General features: G+C 41.7%; 1 protein-coding gene across 3 annotated transcripts in view; it reads left to right on the top strand.

Annotated features, from left to right (window-relative positions):
* The first annotated feature begins 262 nt into the window (after nt 1-262).
* Nucleotides 263-26,633, top strand: part of Tenm3 (teneurin transmembrane protein 3) — a 606,148-nt gene continuing 579,777 nt past the window's right edge. For 2 of the 3 annotated variants that reach the window (XM_050147272.1, XM_050147274.1), the window contains exon 1: nt 263-395. The gene's annotated coding sequence lies outside the window, so the exon portion shown is untranslated. Of the gene's footprint in view, nt 396-20,508; nt 20,638-26,633 lie in introns of those variants that run through there. The other variant, XM_050147273.1, reaches the window with a different exon arrangement.

The raw sequence follows: 26,633 nt of genomic DNA on the forward strand, positions 1-26,633 counted from the left end.
TGGCACAGCGCCCTGCCTGTCTGCTCACCTTTCCCTTCTGTCCCTCCTTCCTCTCCTCCTCCATCCTTCCACTCCCCGGGCCGAGAAGCGAGGACTCGGCCCGGTGGAGGAGGCTGGAGGGGCCCGGCGGGAAGCGCAAGGGGGAGCGCGCGGGGGAGAAAAAGAAAGTGAACTCATTGGCGCCCGCGCGCTTCCCTCCCCTCGCCGTGTCCCTGGGCCGCCCGGCCGTGGGCAGCGGAGGAAGTTGTAACACTTGCATCTCCCCCTTTCTCCCCTCTCCTCCATGGGCCCCCTCCCCCGCGCCCGGCGCCTTTGAATTTGGCCGGGCGAGCGCAGGGGCGGACGCGGCGGCGGTGGTCTGGGAGCGAGCGGGCGGCGCGGGCGAGCGGAGCGCGGTAAGTGCGGCGCCGTGCGCCCTCTTTCCTTTCTGGGGTCCTAGCGCCCGGGCCTCGGGCGAACGGGCGGGGAGAGAGCGGGGACGCGCGTTTCCCTTCTCGAACCGCTGCTCCGAGCAGCCGCTGCGAGTTGGCCAGCCCTGCAGGCGGCAGAGCATCCCAGCTCACAGACTCTCGGCGCTCAGGCGTCCGGTTCCGGCCTCGGGTCCCCGCCCCTCCCTCGCGTCTGCCACCCCAGTACGCGGGCTCAGGTGGGAACTTTGGCGGTGCCTCCCACCTGGCAGCTGGGCAGGGTTTCGGGAACTCTGGACTCCCCGGGTTTCCCCAGCAAGGCAGTTCCCCGGGAGCCTGTGGGGACAGAGAGTATAGACGACCTCGCTGTCTCTTGGGATGCTACCCGGTTTGGAAACACAATCTCTGGTTCTCTGGGAAGGTGTCTGGAGGGTTCCAGTGGGACTTCCCAAGAGCTGGAAGCCTTGGGAAGTCAGCATTTGCCTGGGAAGTGAAGAAGAGGCTTCCCCAACTGCCAGATGGCCAAGTTGCCGAGGAGTCAAAGAACTAGGGGCTGAAGGTGCTTGTTGGGAGAGGTGATCTCGGCTGAAACTTGATCTGGAAACTGTGGGTGGGACTGGAAGTAAACAAAACGTACCCTGACCAGGGCATTAAAAAAAAAGAAAATTACCGATGGACGAGCCTGCTACTAACTCCAAGTCACTGTCGTGTTTTACAACTGATGAAAGGGGGTTTCAGATGTTTCAGGTTGGGGTGAACGATGTGTGATCTTTACTGAGCCTTTTACCACATGCAATCCAAATTCCCTTCGTGCTGCCTCTCCTGTAGGACAGTTGTAGAGGTTAACTTGTTCATTATTATCATGGAGAAACAGTGGCAAGTAATTCCATTGGGTCATAATACAGCGAGTCTGTTTGTTTTCTGAAGCCCTTACGATTCTAAGCGAGAGAAAAGTTCTCAGGACTTTGGAGTAGATGGAATGGAAGTGAGATCCTGAGAACTACCCAGGCGCTCTTTTCCAGGGCCCCAGGCAGCTGAGCTACCAGAGGCCAGGACTCTCCCACAATAATACTGTGACTTCTTATCTTCTGGCCATGTTATTTGTCAAACTTCTGTCGGCTGGCAGAAGCCAATGGGTGGTCTTTCACTAGAAAAAGCAATGTGTGCAGGCATTACCTTGCTCCTCCGTGGTCAGGTGAGAGAGAGAGAGAGAGAGAGAGAGAGAGAGAGAGAGAGAGAGAGAGAGAGAGAGAGAGAACTGGCGCCTATAGAAATCTTGAAAAAGGACCCCTTAAAGTAGCATTACAGCTTAACCGAACAGATTTGATTTCCCCTATATTTAAAATACAATGCATAACCCCAGACCTGCTTGAGAAAAATATCTGTGGTCTTTCTAGAATTAGGAACAGAGTTTAGAATTAGGAATAGCGGTATAATTATAATTTATTATAAATTGTAATGTTAAAACCTATTTTGTGCATAGCTCAGTAGTCTTACCTTGTGTGTTCCAGTGGACACTTTTCGGACCCCAAACTTCAGGTTTGCATTTTTTAGTACGTGAAGTTCTTGTAGGAGCCTTGAAAGTTTCGATTTTTGATTCTAAATTCACAGCAAATATTTAATTCTTTATGTAAGAGTAAGAGGTTAGGTTCGGTAATAAGACTTGCTAATCCCACTTTAAAATGTCATGGCATTCACAAATTATTCCTAAATTCTTCAAAGCTAGGGGGTTTATAATGACATTAGTTATTCTAGTGTATACTTCAGTACTGTGTGCTTCTCTCTTCTCTTGTATTTTCCTTAACACTCTTACCTTTTCAAATGAGGATTTTTAATATTTTTCCTTTAAGCAGTACTGCTTTAGTTGCAGGAAATGCTTTATATTAAATGCCTTAAAATAACATATAATACTGTTCAAACAGTAATTCTTTTGAATGAGGCAGTGATTATAGCTTACATATACTGAACAGGTTAGGAAAATGTAGTTTGGCAGAAGCTCTGCCAGTATTCATAGACTTGGGAAGTGATGAGAATCCCATGTCAATCATATTAAAATTAGCAATCCATAGTCAAGAATATTGATTCTAGTGAGCATTACTTCACTATTTTTTTAAAGAGTAGATTTGTGGATAGTTATTTTTCTAAAATGGGAGTGTTTTGTGCAGCTGTATTTTCTGGAAATGAATGAAAGAGGTGATGTATGGAGGCTTTTCTTCCTCTGTCTTGTAGGAGTCTTTTGGCTTGAGAAAGGAACCTGCTGTATTGGGGTGAAGACAAAGGAGGATAAGGATGCTTACCTTTGAATAGAAACAAAGCCTCCAAATGAAGCAAAACTTTTACATTTCTTTGAAAGGGAGGCCGATAGACAGTCGTGATCCAGTGAGCTAGCTGCAGCTAATCTTCCTTTGAGCCTTGCTTCTGAGGACTAAAGAGTCATGCCTGTCTTTGTAAAGAGTCAAGCAAATCAGAGACCAGGGAAAACTGAGTGGCTATCAGTGTGAGCGGAGGAGCTGAATCAGTAGTGGGCTGTAGGTACGAAATGGTGCTTCTACAACAGCTGCTAGGGTGCATTAGGGAATCCTGCGGTTCATCTTACCTATAATGAAGAGAGTGGATATAAATCCAGACTGGGATCATATCCTGTATAAAAGTGCCACCCAGCCAACTTCCTGGGCTTATAAATAGTGGTTGTTTTAATCTAGGAGCACTGCTTCATTTCAGTCCTTAGCTTTTGGTGTGCTGGGTGGTAGCAGAATGTCATGGAGGAACTATTTGGGTGTGGAGCAGGGCGAATTATCTGCCCCTTTGTTGAAGCTGGGCTGTGAAGACCTGTTAGGCACCCTGCCTTCCATGTAGCTCCCCTGCTCAGTGTATCTTCTGACAGTTGGATGTCCGTTTCAGCTCCGAGAACACACTTTTCTCTACATAAGTTGAAAATGTAATGACTTGCAGCTCTCCTTTTACTATGATCTGCCATTGGTTATAGCTCCTTTGGGTGTTCAGTTGAAGTCTGTGTTCCTATTTGCCTTACGAAGTGGGCTGTGGCAGTCCGGAGACGAATTTAACTCACACATGCAGAAGGAAGCGTGGCCCTGCAGAGGTAGTCCAATAACACAGCGTTATTTCAAAGTCTCATCAACCAAGTTTGAAAAATTATTTCTTGGAAGCCTCTTTTAGATCACATTTGAAACCTAATTTTAGAGATACCAGCTGTTTTAAGAGTCCTAATGGAAATTCTATGCCTCAAAAAAAGAGGTAGAAAAAAAAGTCTTAGTCTGAAAACTGATTAATTGTTGTGTCTTATAAAACCTGATTTATTTTATACTTTTTTTTTATACCAAGCATTACCGTTATGAAGCATTCCTTCTAATTGAGATTAATGTTTTGGAGCAAAGAAGTGGTTTGGAGGGGGGCATTCATTTTGACTGCTGTTGTAATCAATTTGAGATACAGTATTCCACAATGGATCAGTTTGCATCCAAACCTGCCTTATTATGTGGAATTAACTTGTTGGTGATGGATAGTAATACTTCTCCGTCTTGAAAAGTCATTTGTTTCCAAACAAGTGTGATGGTTTGTGAAAGTTTCAGCGTAGCACTTCTCGTAATGAAAAATCTTGGTTCTGGGGACCTAATTTCAGCTTTAAAAAAAAAAAGTAAAAATAAAAAGGGAAGTATATAAAGGATAAGGAAATAATCCATTAATTCATTTTCAGTGAAAGTCTCCCCTTTCCTTCCAAATACAGTATGCATCCGAGCATACGCTCTTGTACATCAAAAGGGAGGATGGCACTTTTGAACCATGAGTGATAATCATTACCCCTTTGGCTTATTTCTTCCCTTTTTTTATTTACATCAACACTCCTGTTGGGTATTTCAGAGCGTTCTTAGAATTAGAAATGTGCGTGTGTTATGATTTATTTCCTAAGTTGAGAGATTCTCTCCTGTTGTACACAATGAATTGGGCCACCCCACTGTGGTGTTCACATTTGTTTCTCATCTACATCCGATTGTCTTCAGTTTTGTCAGGGTCTCTGGAAACATAACCAAAGGTTTTTCCTACACTTTGGTCTGTACGACAGTATGGTTTGTAATACCTGCTTGAAGGGAAACGAAGCATTGGAAGTTTAGAAGATTAATCTAGAAAAGTGTTCTGCTATACCCGTGAAATAAAAGAACTCAAAAGAAAGATACAGCTGGGTGTTACGTTCATGGTGCTCTCGTAGTGACATTGCTCTTTAGGTTCCCAGAGGAGCTATGCCTCTTGCTTTATTTAAAGCTTCTGGATAGCGGTAGATTGTTGGCATCAGACCGGTGTTTTTCTAGTTTAAAACACTCATTTGAAAGTTTAAGCTGTTAAAATAAAGCACTTGAAATACCATTTTGAAAGCGTTATGATCACAGTCACCCATTTTGATATAAACTATGAAAATGCAGAAGCACGTTCAAATATGAATAGGTGTTTCACACACCTGAACTAGGCTAGGATCCATTCATTTGGAGACATTTTGATAACTTTTTTTTATAGTTTGATTGAATAAGTGAGGTGATTGTATAGTCAGATCAAGCTACAAAGACTTTGGTCATGATCTACTTGAGCCTGTGCCTTTAGTCACTTATAAATTAATGCCAGTACCAAGCAACATACTCATAAAACTGATGAAGAGATAGCAGAAAGTAGTGAGGTGATGGTGGTGACAATGGTGCCCCTTGACAGTCTCTGGACCTCCCAGATATGATGGCTGACAACAGGACTGTGGTAGGTGGCAGTCTTAACTGACTTCCATAACTTTGTTCTGATAATAGGGACCATACGTCTCAAAATATATTAAGCTACATGTAGCGCATCAGCAAATTCTCTTTCTGCAAATTCGAAAGTTGACCACATCCCCTAGAGATGATTTTTTCCTTTTTCCTTTTTTTTTTTTTTTTTGCATTTTCTTTCCATTTGTAGCAGTCTTCTAGCTGGTACAGAAGCATGGCAGATGCAGATAATTCCTTTTGAAAATTAAGTTATTTATTAAGCCATAGTGCACATAATCACACTTCCATATAGAAGCAATTGTGGACTACCATTGGTTGACAAGGTATTCGCGAACATTGTGGAATATTAAGTATTGGGAGAGGGGAGAGGATGATGTCAGTTGGGTATCATAATGCTATCATATTATTTAGTAATAACCCGCTATTTTATAAGTGGGTTCACTGGGTCTCTCTGCCTTAAGCCGAAGAGGAGATAAAGGAAAGAAGGGAGGGAGAGAGGAGGACGGAAGAAAAGAAGAGAGGGGGCGAAAGAGAGAGTCTCAGTAGCTTTTATAAAGAGTAATGGTCCGAGTGCTCTCTGTGTGCAGTACTGGGGTCCACAAGAAAAGCAAGGTAAAAAGCAGATTTTGACGTCTAAGTTAACTGGGTAAGTAAAGGTGAAAATTAATATAGAACTTTTTTCACTTTCAAGTGTTTGGATTTTAGAACCATGCATGAACATTAGATCCTACTTTCTAAAACCGATCCAAAAATTCTGAATTTTGTGAATAAGTTGTTGTATTCTGAATGAAAGACTATGTCTCAACAGTCCATTTTATATGTGTGCTTTCTGCGACTCTGAGGTTGCCAAGCATGAGTTTCCAGATAGAGACTTAAGTAAAAACTCAAAACTTGAATAATTTAATAAGATCATTAAGAGGTAACTGACAAAGGTCACTTCTATTTGATGATAAGGTTCTTAATCAATGTATTTCCATCATCCTGTCATTTCCTCAATTAATAGTTAAGATGATGCTGATAATTCTCCTTTCGGCTGTTAAAACTTAGGAAGCCATAGCAGCCTGGTAATGGCTGTCTTCCCACAGTCAGACTTGGAAGCAGCTCTGGACCACAACTCTGAGAGTAGAATTATGTGAATGTGTTGTCTCTACCCCACACCCTGTGCAAAAGAAAGGAAACCTGTCTTAGAAAATAAAAGTGGAAAGAGTGATTTCATCTTGAGCTAAGCTCAAATCATATTCTACAGTTCGAATTGTTAGCCCCCTAGCAGCACGAGGAGGTGTCTTTTCGAACAACAGCGTGATCCCAAAGAAGAGGTCTTCACTCAAGACCGACCCCAGCATCTCTATTGTGTCCAGCATTTGACTCGTGTCCTGGGATGGGATCTTAGGAGAGCTCAGGCCTATGGACTGCACATTGAAGGTATGTTTTTACAAAAGTGAAAGGGCGTGATTGAATATTTTGCTTTTCACATACAATGAGAAAATGCATGGAGTATTTTAATCTGCCTGCATGATGAAGCCCCTGCTTTATATATTAATATCGGGGTATGTTTATTTTGATCATTATAAAAGTGAAGCTATTGAAAAGTACATCTACTGTTTGTTTTCAGTCTGCCAGATGGTCTTTTAATGTGGAACATCTCTGCTCGTACTTTTAATTAAGGAATTTGGAATTTATCTGCGTGTAGGTGGAAAAACTTGGCCAAAGACTCTAAAAGCTTCAGTATTGGGCCTCCCTCTATTTAAAATAGTCACCAAAAGCCAGCGGTAGGCGTAGCTATACATTTTATTATTTTCAGAATTTCCAATCATTTCTAGCTAAAGCCATCTTGAAAAAGAAAACTTTTATTTTTTTTTTGTCCTAAAAAGTAAGAATGAAAAATCCTAATAGTGTTATGGTATTTGTAAATAGATAAGCAAAGAAGGAATCAGTATTTCAGATGGCTGTTCATATTTTGTATAATTATTAATAGCAGATGTAGGTAAAAATATTGCAAGTAAAAATTTAGTGAAGTAAATATAGAGAAATGATTCCTAATTTGAAACAATAGGGGCTCCTGTATCAATAACCGTGTTTTGTTTTATGTAAAAGACAACTGACGCTTCTCACAGGGGTACGTCTGAGTCTAATCAGAGAATCAGTAATAACAGTTAAAATAGCTGAAACTTAACCTCCATCTTCTTGGAGATCACTTTTAACATTCTCAAGTCATTGTTACGGCATTGGGGAAAGCACGGCCTCCTGGGAGAACGAGAGTGTGTGTGTTGCTCTCTGAGACTATCGATGAGTAGGAGCTCAGAAAGGGTGAGACTTAAAGAGAGCTGCCCAGATGTTACTCTCAGCGATCAGATCAGACCAGATGTGTCCGTCCACGCGGTGGTGATAAGCTGGTGTTTCTGTGTTAAGCTAGCCTTCGACATGTTTCCTCCCCTGAGGGTGCGTGTATATTCACCGTTACAATAAGTTTTGATTTAGACAAAAATCAAAATTATTCCTCAAAGATGAGGTACCCATCTCAGGTGTAAATAGATTATTCTATCATGCTTTCTGTGGTTAAAAAAGAAAGTCAAAGTTCTTCCTTAGCCTTTGCTTTTGTCTTCTCTGTTTAATTTCTCAATGACAGGTCTCTGACACAAATATATTTATATACTATACTCATGTAATTTGAATTACCAATTTTTTTTCATAATTACTAATTTTAAAACTTTTGTTGTGGCAGGAACTTTGAGTCAGCATAAAGTATAAAATGATGTTTAAATGTTTGCTATTTTGTGTTTTTGGTGTGATTTAATTTTTTTGTAGTGTTTTAATTTGTAAACTAGTAGATATATAATATTTTCAGATGTTCTAACTTAAAGTCAATAATGTAATGTAAAAGACATAATTTTAAAAATTAAATTTATTTCAAAAAATTATTCATGTATGGAACTAAAAAATTTTCTTTACTTAAAATATATTTTCAAATAAAGAAGACCTATGTTATACATTTTAAAATTCAAATATTGTATCATTATAAAATTTAACTAAACTGTGATAATTTAAACTGTTTATGTATATGATTTTTTTATCTGTTATATTTTTCTATTACCTAGGAAACTTGAGATTTTTCTTTACATGACTAATATGTCCTCAAGTCCATAATTTATGAATTAAAAAAGATTAGTAAACAAAATAAACTCACATCTGTTTTTAAGTTAGCCTACAACCAAAAATCATTCAATATGTCTGGTTGTCTAAAAAACTCTGAATATACCTAACTTAGTGTATATCACATTTTACATTATTTAGACACTTAGATATTTGGAAAATATCAGTAAAATATGCACATTTGCAACATACAAAGATAATCATACTACATACAGGAAAGATGAATGATGTATTTATACTATTAATTTGAAGTCCTAAACACTGAATGAATTTGTGAACTTAAGGTTATATTTCAAAGAATATCAATTCTTAGCATTCCAGATTAAAGTAATTTCAATAATGTTTATATAATCTTCATTAACATATGATCCTGGAAAGTTGGGGCCAGCCTTAGTCAGTGAGGCCATAATGGACATCTAAGGTCTTTTCTTTTAAGTGTTAAATGCTATCTGCAGTTTTTAATTAAATAATTCATCTCCAGTCTGCAGATGCTGCTTTCCTGGGGCAAGTGTAATTCCAAGGAAAGGACTGGGTGCTTGTTTTGTTCAATGCCATCAGGTTAATTTTCTTAACATCACCTTATAAAAGTAGCATTCAAAAACTGTATTGTACTTCAGGTAGGATTTTTTTAACATATCAAATTTGATTTATATTTACCTCTCTGCCAAGATTAATGTATACTGCTTAAATCATTAATGTATCACTTTTAATTTAAATATGATAAGTTTGTGAAGTGATTGCGTAATTAGCATTCAAGTTGTGAAAAGACTGGATAATTTGTTTTGGAAAATTTAAATGTTGAAAAAAGCTAAGTATAAATATTTCCCTACCTTGAAAAAAATGTTATTAGTAATAAGCCTTTAGGGGAATATCCCTATTATTTTTATCTTCCTTTAAAGTAAACATTCTAAGGTATTTTTACCGTTTAAATTTAAATGTAGAACATAATAATTTGCTTTAGGAGTATACATAAATTAATAATGCGCATAATGATTTTTATTTTCCAAAAGAAGTGTCTTGAGGCTTTGCTTCCTTTAAGATTAACAATCGTTTGTTAATGGCTGATTGTGTGTGTGTGTGTTTGTGTGTGTGTGTGTGTGTGTAAGACTGTTGCATACTTTCTAAGTTCTCCTTATAACTTTTAAATAAAAAGGAGGCTTGAGACTCGGCTGACACTCCTTGATAAAGGATGACGTGTTCCCCTCTAATCTGTGATCCCAGGATCTCTTACACAATACTTTATCCAGGAGCACTGGGCTAGCTGGGCACGCTTTCATTTCCTTTAAACAGTTAGTTGATTCTTTGTCCAGATCAAATACGTATGTGGAATTTACACTAAATATGCATCTGGGGCATGAATTGGTACAATGCTTAAAATCCAGAAGCAAAAACACTGAGGCAAAAAAGGTTTTGGAGGACGCCTTTTGACTTGGTGCAGATGATCAAGGGCCCTGGGGACTGTAGGGTTCTCCCTGCTGGATAGAGCTTCCAGGTCCCTGAGATGGGGGTGTCCTTGTAGGCTCCTCCTTCTTGCTAATGCTGATAGCAACTTGTTTGGGAAAGGAACTAGTGACACACAAAAATGAAACCGTCATAAAAATGTTTGTTAACTTGTTTTCTGATCATGGATCTAAACCAGGGAGCATGTTATATGTTTGGTCATGACTTAAAACCATGACAGCACCCCGTGGGCATAAGAGGCCAAAATAAGTGTGTCTTGGAGAGCTTCTATTTTGGTTTAAGAAATACCTTTTAAAAAAAAAAAAAAGTGGTCAGATGTGCTTATATTTGTCTCAGTTTCATTTCGTAAATATCAAACAGAAGACAAAAAAAACTCTCTTAAAAAATCAAATGCTGTTTAATTGGCGCATTTTAACTGTGAAACACAAGTAATCGAATGTAATAAAAGCAAATTTATTGTGTATAATTAATTTGCTTAAATCAATGCCCTGCTACTTCTGAGGCTGTTTGTAAAACTTTAAAAAGAGTAGCAAAAAAAAAAAAAAAAAAAAAAAGAGTGGCTTCTAAAACAACACAGTGAGAAATAACACTACATGTTCCTACAGTCGCAGTGACTTTGCTGTCTCAATGCTTTTTCATTGACGCATGCTGTCAGCTTCCAAAGTCAACTACACTGGGATCAGATTCCTATTCTGAGTTATCTGTACAAATCTAAAAACTGTTTTCTGTTCTTAAATGTTAAACTGAACGTATTCGTAATATGAACTCCCAACTTTATAGCTATTATAATAAATGATCTTTAAAAGGAGCGATGTTCATCAGGCTGCCTAGATGTGTGTGCCCAAATTTTCATTTGGAACATTTTGAAGAGGAAGTTTAAATAATATTCTCAAATATCGTACACAAATAACGTTCAAATTCTCAATTTATGGCTGGTCAAACACAGCATTTGATATATGTTTTAAATTGTCAACGGTTTGAGAATCATTCATCAACGTTCGTGTTTCTAGTCCAGAGAGTATATGCGCTTTAATATAGTGTTTCGGAGTAATGCGGATTAAGGATTTCGGAGAGCAGCCTTTCTTCCTGGGTCTCATCAGCCCCGTAGCTGAACCCTTCCAATCCCCTTCTTCATTATTCTAAGCCGTCATCGGAGTCTAAGCTCTTCGGTGGCCACAGCTGTTGGAGAATTTGTTTTTCGATTGTAATTACAAGTACAAGTCGTAGGGCCCTCACTTCTTACAAATGTTCCTATAGAAAGTGAAGCAGGCACAACTCCGCAGTTGATAGACCCTTAGCTGGTTAATTGGAAAATTGTAGTGTCGGTAGTTACAGAGGAGAATTGCATGTAAGCATGGCCAGGAGTGTTGCACAGCTGATAGTAAGTGAGGAAGAAAACACAGACAACTGAGCAATCCCCCTAGAGCAGGTATGTTTTTGGTAGAGTCGAGCATGGCTGAATCACGTGGCTCCCATACTTCTAACCATTTCCCCCAGATGATGGGTCTAGGGGAAACACTTTGGTGTCTCCTTCGCCTTTTAAAAATCATTCAACTATGGCATTGGAGAGGGAAATTCCTTAAACCTTTGCGTTTTATTTGATGTGCAGAGTTGGAAAATGATTGACATCCTGTGGGTGCTTAATAAATAGGCAGCAATTGAACCCTGCAGAAATGAAAGAGGTCGTCACGTTGTGGAGGAAAACAGCAAAATGGAACACTCTAGTCGTAAAGAAACCTTAAGAAATATTTTATTTGTTGGTGCTGGAGAGATCTCAATAGTTAAAAGCACTGACTGCTCTTCCAAAAGACATGAGTTAGGTTCCCAGAAGACACATGGAGACTCAAAACTATCTGTAACTTGAGGTTCTGAGATCCAGAACCATCATCTGGTCTCCTAGAAGGCTCTAGACACACATCTAAGACACATGTAGACACAACACGCATATGCATGAAATAATAAAAAGAAATGTTACGCCGTCAACTTTTGAGGTCCCTCTATCTTATTTCTTAATGGTTTTTATTATATCAACATTTCCTCTCTCCATATGTGGTGACAATGGTTTCCATTAGAAAGTGATTGAGTTCAATACTTACATTAGTTGTCAGAGACGCCACATATGACATAGTTCTCTTTCTTTTCCACATATTTGAGATATCTGGAAAATATTTGTTTTCTGGTGAAAGCTCTTTGAAGAGCAAAGGTGTTGAGGGATGGTATGTGTTGGGCTTGTTTTGGAGAAAACAGATGTGTTCATGTGTACGTGGCACCTTGTTTTCCATGACATCATACCAAGACTGTAGAAAATGGCATTCACAATATGAGGTCAAAATTTTCTTAAAATGACTGTTCCAAGGGAACTTTTGAGAATTTATTGGATGAGAAAACTGTTGTTTATCAGGAAAGACTCGAGAATCTTCTCTTTCATATCATATCTGATATGTTAGAAATTAATAAGGAACTTGTGCCACTGAGCTTACAGAAATTCTAAGGACAAATGTCTATATACAGATGCATTACAGTTTTTAGTTGTTGTAGTTGTTACAATAGTTTTTAATGTGTGCTCTAGTTACTGAGCCATTTCCCCCTTCCCAACTCATTCGAATCCAACTCCAAATATGGCTCTGTCTTTATTCTAAGAAATATTTCTTTATTCTAAGAAATCAGACTTTATTTCAGACCCAAAGAAGGTTTTTGAGTCTACTTTGAGGCTTGGGTGGACGAGAAAACAGGAGGTAGTCAAGGTCAGGTAGAAAAGCCAAGAGAGGGAATGAGAGAATTCTTACCTTTGTCCAACTGTACTCTGATGGCTCTTTGGAATCCCAAAGAATTGATGGCGTGTTATCACCAATGCCTCAGGCACGCAGCCTTCCTGCAGCATACAGCTATTTTCAGTGCCTTGCAGCTCTGTGGGACACTACGATGATCCTAAATCAGTAGCTACTACAAACCAACCAACGTGCCCCAGGGTTCTACACCAGACCCCTGGTCACTGATACACACCAAGGTGGCGTACTAGGTGCCGGTTACCCAGAAAGAGCAAAGGCTGAGAAGTTGTCACTTTCCCTGTGGGAAATGAAGCGACGGAATGTATGTTTGCATGCTTGCTCACAAGCGCTGTGAAGGTAAAGGATCTGTGCCTGGTTCTCAGGGCAGCCTCAGCCACTACGCTGCCAGCTGCTACACCGTCCATCAGTAAGTAACTGATGCAGGCCTGAAGTCTCACGCTCCATCAATGTCAAGTATACTCACTAGTGGGGAGCTTTTCTCCACAAATATCTGTGACCCCTAGACACGGGTCATCACCTGGGACTGTTCAAGGTATCCAAGTCTTGAGGCTTTGTTAAGTATATACTGCCAAGAAAGAGGTGTCAGCGTTTAAGTAAGAACCAATGCTGTGGCTGTGTTCTGGAAACCTCTCGAACACGTCAGGGATGTGAGGAGGATAGATCAGGAGTTTCAAGGGATGGGAAACAGGCAGGAAGGAGTCAACAGAAGCCATGTAAAGTCAGGAATAGCAATAATGCCAGCAAGCAGCAATGTTGAGTGGAATTGGCGAGGTCGTGTACACACTGCATTGTTACCGGCACGAAGGTAAGCAGCCTTCAATTTCCTTCACAGTGCATAGCTCCTCTTGTCTCGCTTTTGCCCATGTTGGAAGGAAACAGGTGGCGAGAAATGCTTCTTTACTATTAGAAAACCAGTACAGCCGGTTTGGTAAATGGAGTTGACGTAGCCTGAGAGTCAGAGACACAGCGAGTAGTAAAGACTCCACACCACAGGACAGACACTTCATCCAAAAGGAAACGCCCCAGAGAAATAGTTGTTGTCTTGTGAGAATGAAACCTCATGTTGCCAGATTGTGAGATTTTTCCAGAAATGCCACAATATGAATTATGTGAATCTCTAGATTTTTAAATGTTGGCTCATTGAGGAAAAGAAAAAAAAACACAACACCACAAAACACACAGATAAAACAAAACACGTCTGCAGGCTGGGCTTGGCAGTTGGGCCACCAGTTTGCAACCTGTGACAGAGAAGCCGAGATCTGCATTATGTATTGGAAAGGCTGCGGATGAGCAGTAGGGGCTGGAGCAGAGGAACCCCCGGGAGAAATCTGTGAAGAGCTTGGAGAGGGAGTTTGGGTCCAGATTGTGGCTTATCTTAAATGTCATCCTCTTCTACCCATTTTGGAGAAGAAAATGTTTTCAGTTTGCAGTACACTTTTTCCTGCTTTGAAACAGAAACCCAGCCTGCCAGCAAGCCTTCTGTAAGCCTCCTCTGTGCCAAGAGAGGGAAGGGTTAAGCCCCAGGAGCAGTGAGGGCCTTTTGCTTCACTGGGGATTCAACCACTATAGAACCTGTGTCCCTGTCTCCATGTTTGGAATGTTTGGAATATAGACTCATGTGTGTATGTGTGTGTCGTGTGTGTGTGTGTGTGTGTGTGTGTGTGTGTAGGTCAAAGGCAACCTCAAATACCACCATATTTTTGTTTTTGGTGGGGAGGGTCTCTCATTAGCCTGAGATTCACCACAAATAGGTTAGTCTGGCTAGGTTATGAACACCAGACATCTACCTTCCACCCCCCCCCTCCCCACCCCTTTGCCAGGACTAGTGAGATATATCACACCTAGCTTTTTCAAACTGGGTTCTGGGTATTGAGTGCAGGCCTTCGTGCTTGTAAAGCAAGCCTTTTCCCAACCGTGTTCTCTCCCTAGCCCCTCCAGTCCTAGGCTCTCCACGCCCTTAATCTACCAATCCCTGACAGGGACCTCCAATAGAAAATCGACAGCCAGTTGAAACTGTTATTGTCACTATTATTCTTCCTATTACTTTGCTAGCATTAGAACGTTGTCTGAATCCCAATATTGACTTCTCTAAGAAAGAAAAATTCAAAGAGGTCCATCCATTCCCCTGGACACGCTTTCTCGTTTGTGCCGAATGAACTGGGCTCTGGAATTGGAGCAGAGTCCACTGACGGCGTTTCTGTCATTTGTTGGTTGTGTGACTTTGAGCACAGCCTTGTCTTCTCGTGGCTCTTCAGCCTCACCTGGTGCCTGCACGTGCAGACTTGGTGATGTTGATGACAATGTCGTCCATGCGCTCATTGTCGGTGACACTTTATGGCAAATATTATACTCACCAGTATAGTTTCATGTAGGTTATGGCATGAAATTTGGGACCAAAATCGACCACTTAGCTGTGTCACACAGGTGATTTATTCCTCCTTGGGTGGGGAGGGGGGAGGCAGCTGCTGTCAGACTGTTTCACAAATCTATATAGTGAATTTTAGTTTTTTTCCCTTCCTGTTCATGTCACTCTCTTCCACTAAAACCCTTTGTCCTACCAAGTCTCCCTCACACTACCATGTCTTCCTTTCACGTGTGACCCCCTGACCTTAACCAGAGTGGATTTAACTTTAATACAGTCGGTGAGATGGCACCTTTGGGGCGTTCATGGGGATGAACAACAAAGGTTGGAGAGGGTTTGCTGCAGGCTTGGGTGCAGAGTGAGCCACATACGGGGTGGAGCATAGGTGGGTGCCCGTGGGTCAGGAAGGTGCTTCCCCTACAGGTCGTCTCTGGCTTGGGTATGAGTGGCCCAGACAGCCTCAGGGCTTCTGCTGTTGACCTGGAGCACTGGTTTTTATTTGTGAATGACTGCTAACAATGTCGCTTGACTTGCTGGGTTACCCAGTCAGTGGTGAGAGAAGAGTTGAAATACAGACTTCCGGTTTGGCCTAGAGAGAGTAGGGAAGTGGCAGCCTGTGATGTCTCCTCCAGCAACACACAGTAGCAGGGGAATCTGAAAAGTTCCTGGGGGTGATCCACACAAGGAAGAGGGTAAAGTCTGCAATGCATTTTAGAGATGCGCGCGAAAGCGATGGAAAGGTTCTTGGCATTTCAAGGGGTACGGAGTTTATCTTTAATATTTATGGAGACACACTTAGTGATACCACATAGAAATGAGTCTGTTTTCAAGTCTATCCTGTTCATTTAAAAAGAGAGAGAGAGAAAATAAAGAAAATAAATGGTTCTTTGTCTACATTTTTGCCATGACCTACAGGGACATTATTTACATTGTAATATTTGGAGATTCCAGGAAAAGATGTGGAAATTTTCACTTGAACTGTATCTCATATTTTAAATGATTGGCTGGGAAAACTTTGTGCTTCAACTTAATACTACATATTCGAAATATATTAGTGTATCGAGTATAAATACTCGTAAACCAAAACTACCAAAAAATAGTTTCTGCTCACCCAAGAATAGCACGTCTGATTATATTTCGCTTTTCTTGCTCTTTTAATCTCATTTATCTGTTCATTGTTTTCAATTTTGAGATAGGGCCTTACGTGTAACTGAGAGTGTCTCAGCTAGTACTGACTTCCCCCTTCCCAAGCCTGTGATTACAGGTTTATACCACCCCATTTGTTTGTTTCTTCTTAGAACACATGACGCACATATAACCTTTCGTATATGAGGTAGCTCAGTATATTTCTTAGCTTGGTGCTAAAGGCAACTCTTATACATTTGTCTGGGAAGCGTTAGTTGGCTCCAACATAAAGTGGTCTCTCTCATGCCTTTCAGCTCTCGTGTCCAGGAAGATTTGTCTGTTAAGCATGGGAGCCCAACCAATGGCTCAGGTTTGTGCAAAGTTAAAGAAGCCTTAACCCAGCGACAACTAGAGACGAGTACTGACAGTGGAGGGATAACTCACACTGTTAAATCTGGAGTTGTGTAAAAAGCTAGGAACCCAGTGAAAACTCCGAAGCCAGGAACGTAGGGTAGGATTGGTGTCCGCTGTTATATCACCTCAGCCTCATTGTTTCCAAGGCAGGCTTCTTTTATTTTGCTTTCTTGTTGTTGTTGCTTGATTTTTTTTCTTTGTTTGTTTTTTTGTTTGTTTGTTTGTTTTTGTTTTTTTGAGACAGGGTTTCTCTGTAGCTTTGGAGCCTGTCCTGGAACTAGCTCTTGTAGACCAGGCTGGCCTCGAACTCTGCCTCCCCAGTGCTGGGATGAAAGGCACGCGCCACCATTGCCCGGCTTAAGGCAGGATTCTTGATCACTCTGTAAGCCCATTTCTGCATTATGACAGCTTACTAGAGACTGCGTGTAGGCGGAGACTGCTCATTTGAAGAGCATCCCCCATTAGCGGTGTAAGCTATGGATGGTGGGAATCTATTGCTTGCAGATATGGAGAGTGAGAAGTTCGAGATCAAGATTCTGGTAGGTTCCATGTCTGGTGAGGGGGAAGCCTCTGCTTCTGAGATGACACTATAAAATCTGTGTCCTCCAGAGAAGGCAGAGGTGAAGGGTAAAGAGCATCTTAGCTAGTTCTTTCCTGTAGACCTCCTGGTCTAATCCCAGCCTAAATACCCTCCTCCTGTTGCTATTTTATAGGGGATGAAGCGTCATGAATTTCAGCAGCTTCATCAATATTCACAAAGTCATGGTTAACTGTTCCCAGGGTCAAGCAGGCACTTCTGTGTGCAACATCTCCCCACACCCCACCTCTTCCCGCCTCTCCCCCCAGTTTGGTCACCAGTGCCTGAAGTCAGTGTTCCTTCTTCCTAGCAGCTTCATTTCTCCCAGCTCCTGTCTAACCAGTCAGCAAGCCATCCGATTCTCCCTCCGCAGAGTTTCTGGTACCCAAGTCCCCCTTTCATTCTCACGGCCAGTTTCCTCATCTGGGCTCTGAGCATCACCCTTCATCTTGATGGCTGCAGAATATCTTCCACCTGGGCTGCCTGCCACTCTCTGTCATCTCTCCAATCCATCTCTGCAGATTGCTTCAGAGCGTTATCTGTCCTCACATCTTGACCTGATCATGGCACGCTCTCACGAACTCCCAGTGGCCCACCTTTGAAAGACGAATCCCAAACTCCTTAGCGTGACAGTTAATGTCCAGACCTCATGACCCGACTAAGGACTTTCTCACTCCCTTTCCCGGGGTTCTTGTGTGGTCTGTTTCATACAAATGGATTTAATTATTGCCCCCAAACAGGACAAGTCTCTCCACCTCTATGCCACATGTAAACCTTTGCAAAATCACTCTTAACTATCTTGATTGGTTTATTTCTATCCCTGCTGCCATGCTGGTGTAGTAGGTGTAGTATTTGTAAACCTCACTAATATTTATTTCCTTCTGCATTCCTTTCTGCTTATTAGGACACCGGATTTTTAATAGTACCAAAAACTTTAGAAATCATGCAAGTTAGGAGCTTTATTTTCAGGTGGGAGAGAATTGAGATTTAAGAATCTTAATCTGTGTGCAATCTTGTCCCCCCTCCCTGTCTGTTTCCATGTCTGTCTCAGTGTCTGTCTCTTTCTCTCTGACACTGGGTCTCACTGAGCAGCTGTGGCTAGCCCAGAACTTACAATGTCAACCAGGCTGGCCTAGAACTTACAGAGATCCATTTCTCTCTGCCTCCTGAGTGTGGGAATAAAGGCCTCCATCACCCACACCACACCCAGTGTCTGCTTTAGTTATGCTCTCCCTTGATCCCAGAAACCACCCCCAAGCCGTGCTCCTTTCCCGTTTCTGGGGGACCTTCCTTGGCGCTTTTATACATCCTCGAAGCCACGCCCTGAGCTCTTTGTCTTCTTCCAGGTGGCTTAAACAATACAGGACTTGCTAACAAACTAGGCTTTGGTCTTCACCCTCCCACCCTGTCCGCCTTCCCAACGCTTGCTCTGGTTCAGTTGTGATAGCAGCTCACCAGCACACTGGCAGACCTGAGCTCCCGGTCTGGAAACCTTGCAGATTATCATCCAAGCAGGACTACGTCAAGAGTGGACACTGAGATGCCAGGGCTCTACTGAGAAGAAGCCTGAAGATTGATGCACCAACGGACACGGGTGCTCATCATATGCCCGTCGAGCCATTTGATGTGTGCTTTGGGTATCTCAAAGACTCCAGACATGAACGTGTTTTCTGAGTCGATGCCACTTTCAGAAGATGTGTTCTCTTGCTATCCCCGAACTCGGCAGATGACATCACTGTCCCTTAGATTGCCAGGATGGAAGCCTTGCAGGTGTCCATGGCTGTTTTCTTTGCCCTGTTCTCTTTACCTAGCTTTATTTAAATTCTAGCACCTCTCCAAATCATAGATCACTTTTATCTACATTCACGCCAGTCCAATATAGGCAGGCATGGGAACTGGACCGGACTCCCACTATGGTTTCCTATAGATTTAGGGGCCCTCCACATGTCTGTCTGTCTGTCTGTCTGTCTCTCTCTCTCTCTCTTTCTCTCTCTCTCTTTCTCCCCTTCTCTGAGTGATCTTTTAAAATTGCAAAGGGGTTCTTTTTTTTCTTTCTCCTTTAAAACCAACACATAACCCAGGAAAATTTACCGCATCTTTTTCTTCTACTTGGTTGCAATGCCCATAAAGTTCAAGACCTTGTTCATTCCCCTTTGTTTAACCAAGAACAGCTCATGGGATCTCATACGTAATTACTAAGTATCTATTGATTGACTGAGCCAGTGAATGGTGGGTTCCAGTTCTTAAAGTCACTTCTGAGAACTACTTCTTGCCTCTGCATTCTTTTTCCCTCCAGGACGATTTTTAGCTTTTTGTTTTTTAATATATTGACTAAGACGTTCCGTCGCTTATTAATTTTGTTGTTTAATTTGCAAAACGAGGCATTCTTGTTTGCCTTTTTTATTCATCACTTTCAGTCATGTCTCCCTCAACACTTACATAGAGAGCTCTCAAAAAGAACCAGTGCAAGAATTTTTCTTAAAATGAACAAATTCAGAATCCCTAAGATTGAACCCTGGTCACAATCCGGGGGCCTTAGAAAAGTCTTTCTGGTTTCTGAGGCTGTCGTAGTTGAGAGACCACTGGTTTCAACCTACTCTCATCCCTCCGGCCCCACCTCAAACACCCTGTCCTCCAGGGAAATGCCAGGATCCTTCATTTTTCCTCGGCGTTTAGTAGCATGCGGTGGAGTGATTATCTGGTCAATACTTATTTCATTATTTTAGGATGGCTGCGCTCTTAGATCCATTAGGGCAAAGCTCGGGCATCACACTAGGAACTTGCTGAGGCCTGAAAAGTTCCTTTGTAATTACTTTCTTTGATTTGACCTGTGTCCATCCTCACTTGGCAAAGGCTCGGGGAGATAAGCAAACTCGGTATTTATAAATAAACTTTTTATTTATTTATTTATTTAAGATTTCTGTCTCTTCCCCCCAGCCGCCTCCCCTTTCCCTCCCCCTCCCCCAATCAAGTCCCCCTCCCTTGTCAGTCCAAAGAGCAATCAGGGTTCCCTGCCCTGTGGGAAGTCCGAGGACCACCCACCTCCATCCAGGTCTAGTAAGGTGAGCATCCAAACTGCCTAGGCTCCCACAAAACCAATAGGTACAGTAGGATCAAAAACCCATTGCCATTGTTCTTGGGGTCTCAGTAGTCCTCATTGTCCACTATGTTCAGCAAGACCGGTTTTAACCCAGGCTTTTTCAAACCCAGGCCAGCTGGCCTTGGTGAGTTCCCGATAGAACATCCCCATTGTCTCAGTGTGTGGGTGCACCCCTCGCGGTCCTGAGTTCCTTTGCTTTTTGACCAGTGACTGCCCGCATGGCTTGACAGCCAACAGTTTTTCGTCTGTTCCATTGTGTTACTGATGTATCGGTGAACTCCCTTGAGTCAGGTGTTCTGCTGAATGCCAGGAAGGGGGTGAACCTGTATCTTATACTCCTCCTCAAAGAGTCAACTTTTCCCAGGATCTGAAGAATCTTGAACAGTGTTTCTAAATTTCCTTGGATCCATCTGACTACTGTCCTTCAGATTTTCTAAGTCTAAAATGAACACCAACTTCTCTATTGAGCTGACCTTGGAGACTGGGCAGGTATGAAAGCATTGTGTGAAGTGTGCGTGTATGCTTGCTGGTGTGTTTACTACATGGTCCTACTGTTTCAGGGTGGTCACTTTCTAAGTCTGTCTCCCTTGAGGCTACTCAAATGGCAGGGTTGAATCTATGTCTTGAGACATGTTCGGTACTTTCTTCAAGGAACAAGAGAGGAGGGTGGGACCATTGTCCTCGGGGCTTAGACACTCAGTGATGAACTGAGGAGGAGGCACTGTGTCTGGGGAGACCCCATTGCTTCTGCCATGAGGCAGGGAGGTGGTCCATCAGAGCCACAACTGTACAGCCTAGAAGAATCTTAATCTTTCCTTTTAGTGGCCTCATGGAGAAGAGTAGATTTTGGCATCATTTTTACAGTTGTCAGAAATAAGTCCACAGTGTGGAACCAAACCAATATTTTGAGTAGTCTATGATAAACTTGGAGATGCGTTTCTTACCAAGTTCCTGCTGGCCATAAAAACATCCAGATGTTTTGCTCATGCATAATTATGTATTGTAATCATTAATATCAAGTTTCTTTAAGACTTGGAGCACCAGAAAGTAAAAGAGGAAAAGCAGGCTCTGTTTAGAACTGAAGCCAAATTTCTCTTGTGGGTAACAGTCTGTGCTAGAATCAAAGGGGGCTTGTTGAAGTGAGGTTCCAGCAGGTGGACACGATCGCATACAGGTTTTGGTGTGTGCTGTGGATGAAGGGACCCAAGGAGCTCAGTGTCCTTCACGATCAGGACTTAACAGAAACCCAGGACGGTCACCACATCTCCCCACGGAACACTGGCTGTGGCTCGAGCTGGCTGAGTACAATGGCTGGCATTTTCCATGTTCTCACACGTACAAAAATAAAATCAGAAAGCAGGAGAGGATGCAAAAAGACATCTGGTAACACAAAGTGACGACATTTATCGAAAGGATGCCGTTCTCCCTCTTCCGAGCTGCAAAATGTCTGTGGCGTCCCATCTTGCTTCGGAGGAGAAATTTCACCTAATCAGTTTAGAACAAAAGGGAAAGGGTGGCAGTGGATGGAAGGGAATATTTCCCTCGTATTAAATGTCAGCCTAACTTGGTCTTTCTGCTGTGTCATGCCTCAGTGCATCTGTTATGCTCACTCATGATCTAGCATCTTAATTAAAGAGACATTTTTGGACACGGAAGAACAGCTTAAAGAATGGCGACGATCCAGGAGGCAAAACGGATTTGGGTGTAGACTGGTGTCTTTCAAAGCCTTGACTTATAATGTCTTTTGCAGAGCAGCACTTGCTTAATGATAGCTCTTGCATTCAATTTTGATGTCACTTTAATGATATTTAGTATTAAAGGCAAGCTTGGATTCCAGCTCATGCTGCTATCCCTCGCTTAGAGCTGCGTGGGTTACATAGATTGAAAAATGGAAAGGGCTGCTAGACTTAAAAGTCAGACGTGGAATTAATCATGACATCTTATAGGGCCCTGCAGCACCTAAAGGTGTCTCATGGATGTGTTGCTGGGACTTCCATGATGAAGACGGTTGTCACATCTCTAAAGTCATTGTGCCATGTAGCGATACAGAACGTGCCGCTTCGAATGTCACACCAAGTCTCAGCTTGAGAAACTGCCCCGACTTTTGAGAATTTGCCTTGAACTGTCTTCAAATGGCTGTCTTTCTTATCCCTGCTAACGAGTCAGCCCATTTTATCCTTTCTTTCGGATACCAGCCATTTGCCATTTACAAGTCTTAAAAAAAAAGAACATCATGTATTATTATTACTGTTTGCCCAAATTTTAGAACATTGCCTTCTATGTATATTTATAGTTCATAAATCATTCAGTTGGTCCTAAATGATTAACAAATTAGAAGGACCAGTTATTTGGAAAAAGGCAGGTGTAATATATATATATATATATGATATAGTGTATATGCATACATACATATATTTCTACACAGCGACACACTTTGTATTAATGAACCATCTCCAAAGTGCTGTATATCAGCCTACTATTAATCAGTGGATCTGGAAAATTAATGAGATTAACTCATCAATCAAATGGTTTTGAAGCCTCTCACCTGGTTAGTTACAGTTAGAGTGGTTAATTTCGTTCCCTTTGATACAGTGTCTGAGTACAAAGCCAGCAGCATAGGGCTCCAGGAGACCCTGCTGATCCCACCAGCCCCTCTGAGCATCTCTTATAAACGTACTTTCACACTCTAATGGGAGAGACAGCAGGATTTCACCCCAAATTCAAGTTAAAAAATCTGTGCCCCTAGGAAACAGAGAGAGAGAGAGAGAGAGAGAGAGAGAGAGAGAGAGACTCTTGAGGCAGGTTGAATTCTTCTGAAGAGAAAAATATATAATTTACTACCGCCTAAGAAATTAATGAAGCTATAAATGAGGGGCTTCGGAGAGGAGAATTTATCTTCTATCTCTTAGCAGAAAGTGCTGTGCATTTGAAACCTTTCTTCGGCTTCACCAACACAGAGTTTTCTGTAATAATGAGACATGTATGACTCTTGGCCATTTTGTTTATCAAATACCTATTGTGAGAGCCTTGGATTGGCTGCAGAACTTCAGCATAATTGACGTCGGCTCTTGTTTACAGCCGAAGACCCCTTCACTGCATTGAGGGTTAAGAATATTGAATCTCTGAAAGCTGACATATCCAGCGTGTAGTTATGTCAGCTCCAGCTGTTTCTGAACATCAGTAACACAATTATAGACAGGTTTCGTAGCTTCTGTGGTACGGAGGAATACATCTGAGGATTCAACTTGCTGACAGTGTTTATGTAATTTAATCCTACCATCTGGTAGAAAGTAAACATTTTTTATAAAATTAAAGTTTGTAAAGTGAATCACTTGCACTTTCCAATTTTTGCGAATGACAAAATGTACACGTAGTTTCAGCGGGGACTAGGTGGAGATTCGGCCTGTGTTGCGGCTGATGGTACCGCTTACTCGACGTTGGTTCCTTAAACAGGAACCAAGGTGGCGCTTTCAGCTCCAGTGTCCGAGTTTCGTGCTTTTTGCGTCCCCGAAAGATAACGTGCATGTTTTTATTATTTCTGTCCCCCGCCCCCCCCCCCCCGGAAGAGACTAAGACTCCGAGATGTTGTATGTCACTTATCTCCGGATAAATGATGTCGCAAGTCAAGACGCACATCCGCACTGAAAAGAAACAGTGTCCTCATTGCCGTCCGCATGTTTTCTGTAGCCCAGTGGTCTCCGCAGAACGCGCACTTGACTGGTGTGTGAGCTGTGGCGGCAGATGAAGCCCAGGGTTTTCATTTTGCGGAGGAGCACCTTTCCCTCACCACCGAAGCCCGCAAATGAGCAGATCTGTGGAACTGACAAATAGTGCTGCAAAGCCTGCCAGGTTCCCAACTTTATAAATCTGACCTAGACGATTTACTTGAAATAAATGTACAGGCTGTTGTGTTTATAGCGGGGCCCTGTGTTAAATTGAAAGTCTATGCTCTATGCTGATGTAATAAAATTTAATTAGTTGTAGCTCAGGTTTTGGTTTAGTAGTAATTAGCTTAGTGTATAATTATTACCTCTAATAGCAATCTGAAATCTACAAGCATTTTGATCTTTTTCCAAGTTAAGAAAAAGAAAAAAAAAAAAAAAAAGAAGTACCACTGTAAGTCTTAGAACAAATAACAGTACTGAAATCCCATCAGCTAACTTCATTAGGCACATCGTGGAATACGTTAAGAGACAAAGTAAAATTTCATTGTTGATGTACTGCGTCCTGTTGATGGTACACAACCTATTTTACAGTGACTTTATTTTTTTTAAAAAAAATATTTACTTGTTTTTATTTTATGTGCATTGGTGTTTTGCCTGTATGTATGCTGTGTGAGGGTGTCAGATCCCTTGGAACTAGAGTAACAGACAGTTGTGAGCCTCCGTGTAGGTGCTGGGATTTGAACCTGGGTCCTCTGGAAGAGCAACCAATGCTCTTAACTGCTGAGCCATCTCTCCACCCCTAAAGTGAATTTCTAATGAGGCTGTGTAAAGTGTGTATCTGAACTTTGACAGGATGATGCAATATGCTATTTCTCATGTAAAAGCTATAGTTGGGGGCTCAGCGTTAGCACATGCCTTACAAGCCAACGACACTGTAGTAATACACTGGAAAAAGACTTTCAGTTCACTGAGATCAAACACAATTTAAAGAGCCACCGTGTCCAAGCTCCAGTATCCCCCAGCTCTCTCTCCTTTATTCCAGAGGTCTTATGGCAAAATAAAAAGTAGCTTTCACCAATGAAGCGATCATACACAGATATTTTTATTTGCTCAGACTACAACAGCTTTAAAATAAGCACGTTTATGAATTAAGAGGTAATACCTTCGTGAGTTACCGATGCAAATGATACTTACCTGGTCTATAGGCGCCCAAGACAAATTTGAAAAAAAAAAAAAAAAAAAACAGAGTTGCAGTATTTCCTCCTCCACTTCGTCCAGTTCTCTTCTTGACCAGAAACTCCTCTTTCCTCCTGTGCATAAAGTTGTGTCTCATTTGTGACTGTAAAAGTGTTCAGCAGCTTTGTCATTCCTCCCCGCAAAATTTATTGCCACTTTTAAAAACTTAAAGTTTATGATCTGGACGGATTGGCTGTAATCCACAATAAGATTCCAGACCCATGTGTGTGTTTTCTACACCGAAAATTATATATGTCATCATTAGGCTTTTGGCTTTGGACCATTTTTATAGAAAAAAATGAAACGTTCAGTCAAGAATGTGGAGTATAGAAGGCAGGGTCTCACAAAGAGCGGCTTAGCCGCTATCACTAGGCTATTACACAGTTTGAAATAAAATTTTACAGCTGAATAACCGATTTTATAAGCTGAGCTTAAGTTTACAACCAACATATAGAAAATATTTAAATTTTATGTTTCTCGATAATATTTTCCCCTCTTTATTCCCCTTTATTAGTAAAGGGCCTGTGTTGACTTCAAAAGAGGTCTTCGGTTGTGAGCATTTCCATTTGGCAAGGAGAAAGAAGTGATTTGAGATAAAATATTCATGGACTGACATAATTAAAAATATTAACCAAGACATCTCAATTGGCTTTTATAGGACACCATTATAAATATTTATTTAGATCTTTGTGAAGCGTCTTTGGTGTTCTGTAGATGTTTTTGGTTTGGGGTTCTTGTGTTTTGTTTTAGTTTTAGTTTTTTTTTTTATTTTTCAGAGAATAACCTTTCAGGGTATTTACTAACTCTGGGGCTCACACTGCGTATTTGTTCAAGAGGTCTGAACTGAGGGCCTAGTGGGTCCATGGCATGAGACAATGGAAGATGGACTGACTGAAGACTGGCTGCCATGTTGGCAGGCTTCAAAGTGACATATGACACGCCTGTTAAAGTTAGCAATCCAAAATCACGTAATCAGCTGGCCAATGAGAGAGATTTAATAAAAGATGAGGTAGGCTTGTTGCTTTAGGCCGTTTCTGAGACAGCTACCATTCATCCTTACTTTGGTTCTCAACCTTATGCAAATTTAACTTTTACCAGCTACTTGGCTATAAAAAGATTCTGTTCATCAAATGCACCAAATATTGCTGAATAAATTAATATAACTTAGCATATCATATCGCAGGCTATCCCTATGCCCAAAGTGTTTCTACTGGTTATATTTGTGCAAACTACAGTTAAAGTTACGGTGAACACAGTAACATGAACATGTAGCATGTAACATGAACATGTAACACAGTAACAGAACATGTCTGTAATGCTGGCACTGTGGATGGACGAAAGAGGCAAAGACAGTCTGGGCTGTACACCAAGAAACTTTAAAAACAAAAGCAAAGAAAGGTCTGGAAAGATGGCTCAGTAAGTTAATGCTCACTGTGTAAGTGAGAGGACCTGAGTGTGTTTCTTTCTCCAGCATCCGCATAACTAAAGCCATCACTGTGGGGGAGAGGAGGTAGGCAGGACCAGGTCCTCCCCGACCTTCCAGTCTACCCAGATCAGGGAGCTCCCAAGTCTAGCAAGAGGCTC

The sequence above is a fragment of the Alexandromys fortis genome, unplaced genomic scaffold, assembly GCF_014885135.2.
Source record: "Alexandromys fortis isolate MF-2015 unplaced genomic scaffold, M_Fortis_MF-2015_v1.1 scaffold_32, whole genome shotgun sequence".
NCBI lineage: Eukaryota > Metazoa > Chordata > Mammalia > Rodentia > Cricetidae > Alexandromys > Alexandromys fortis.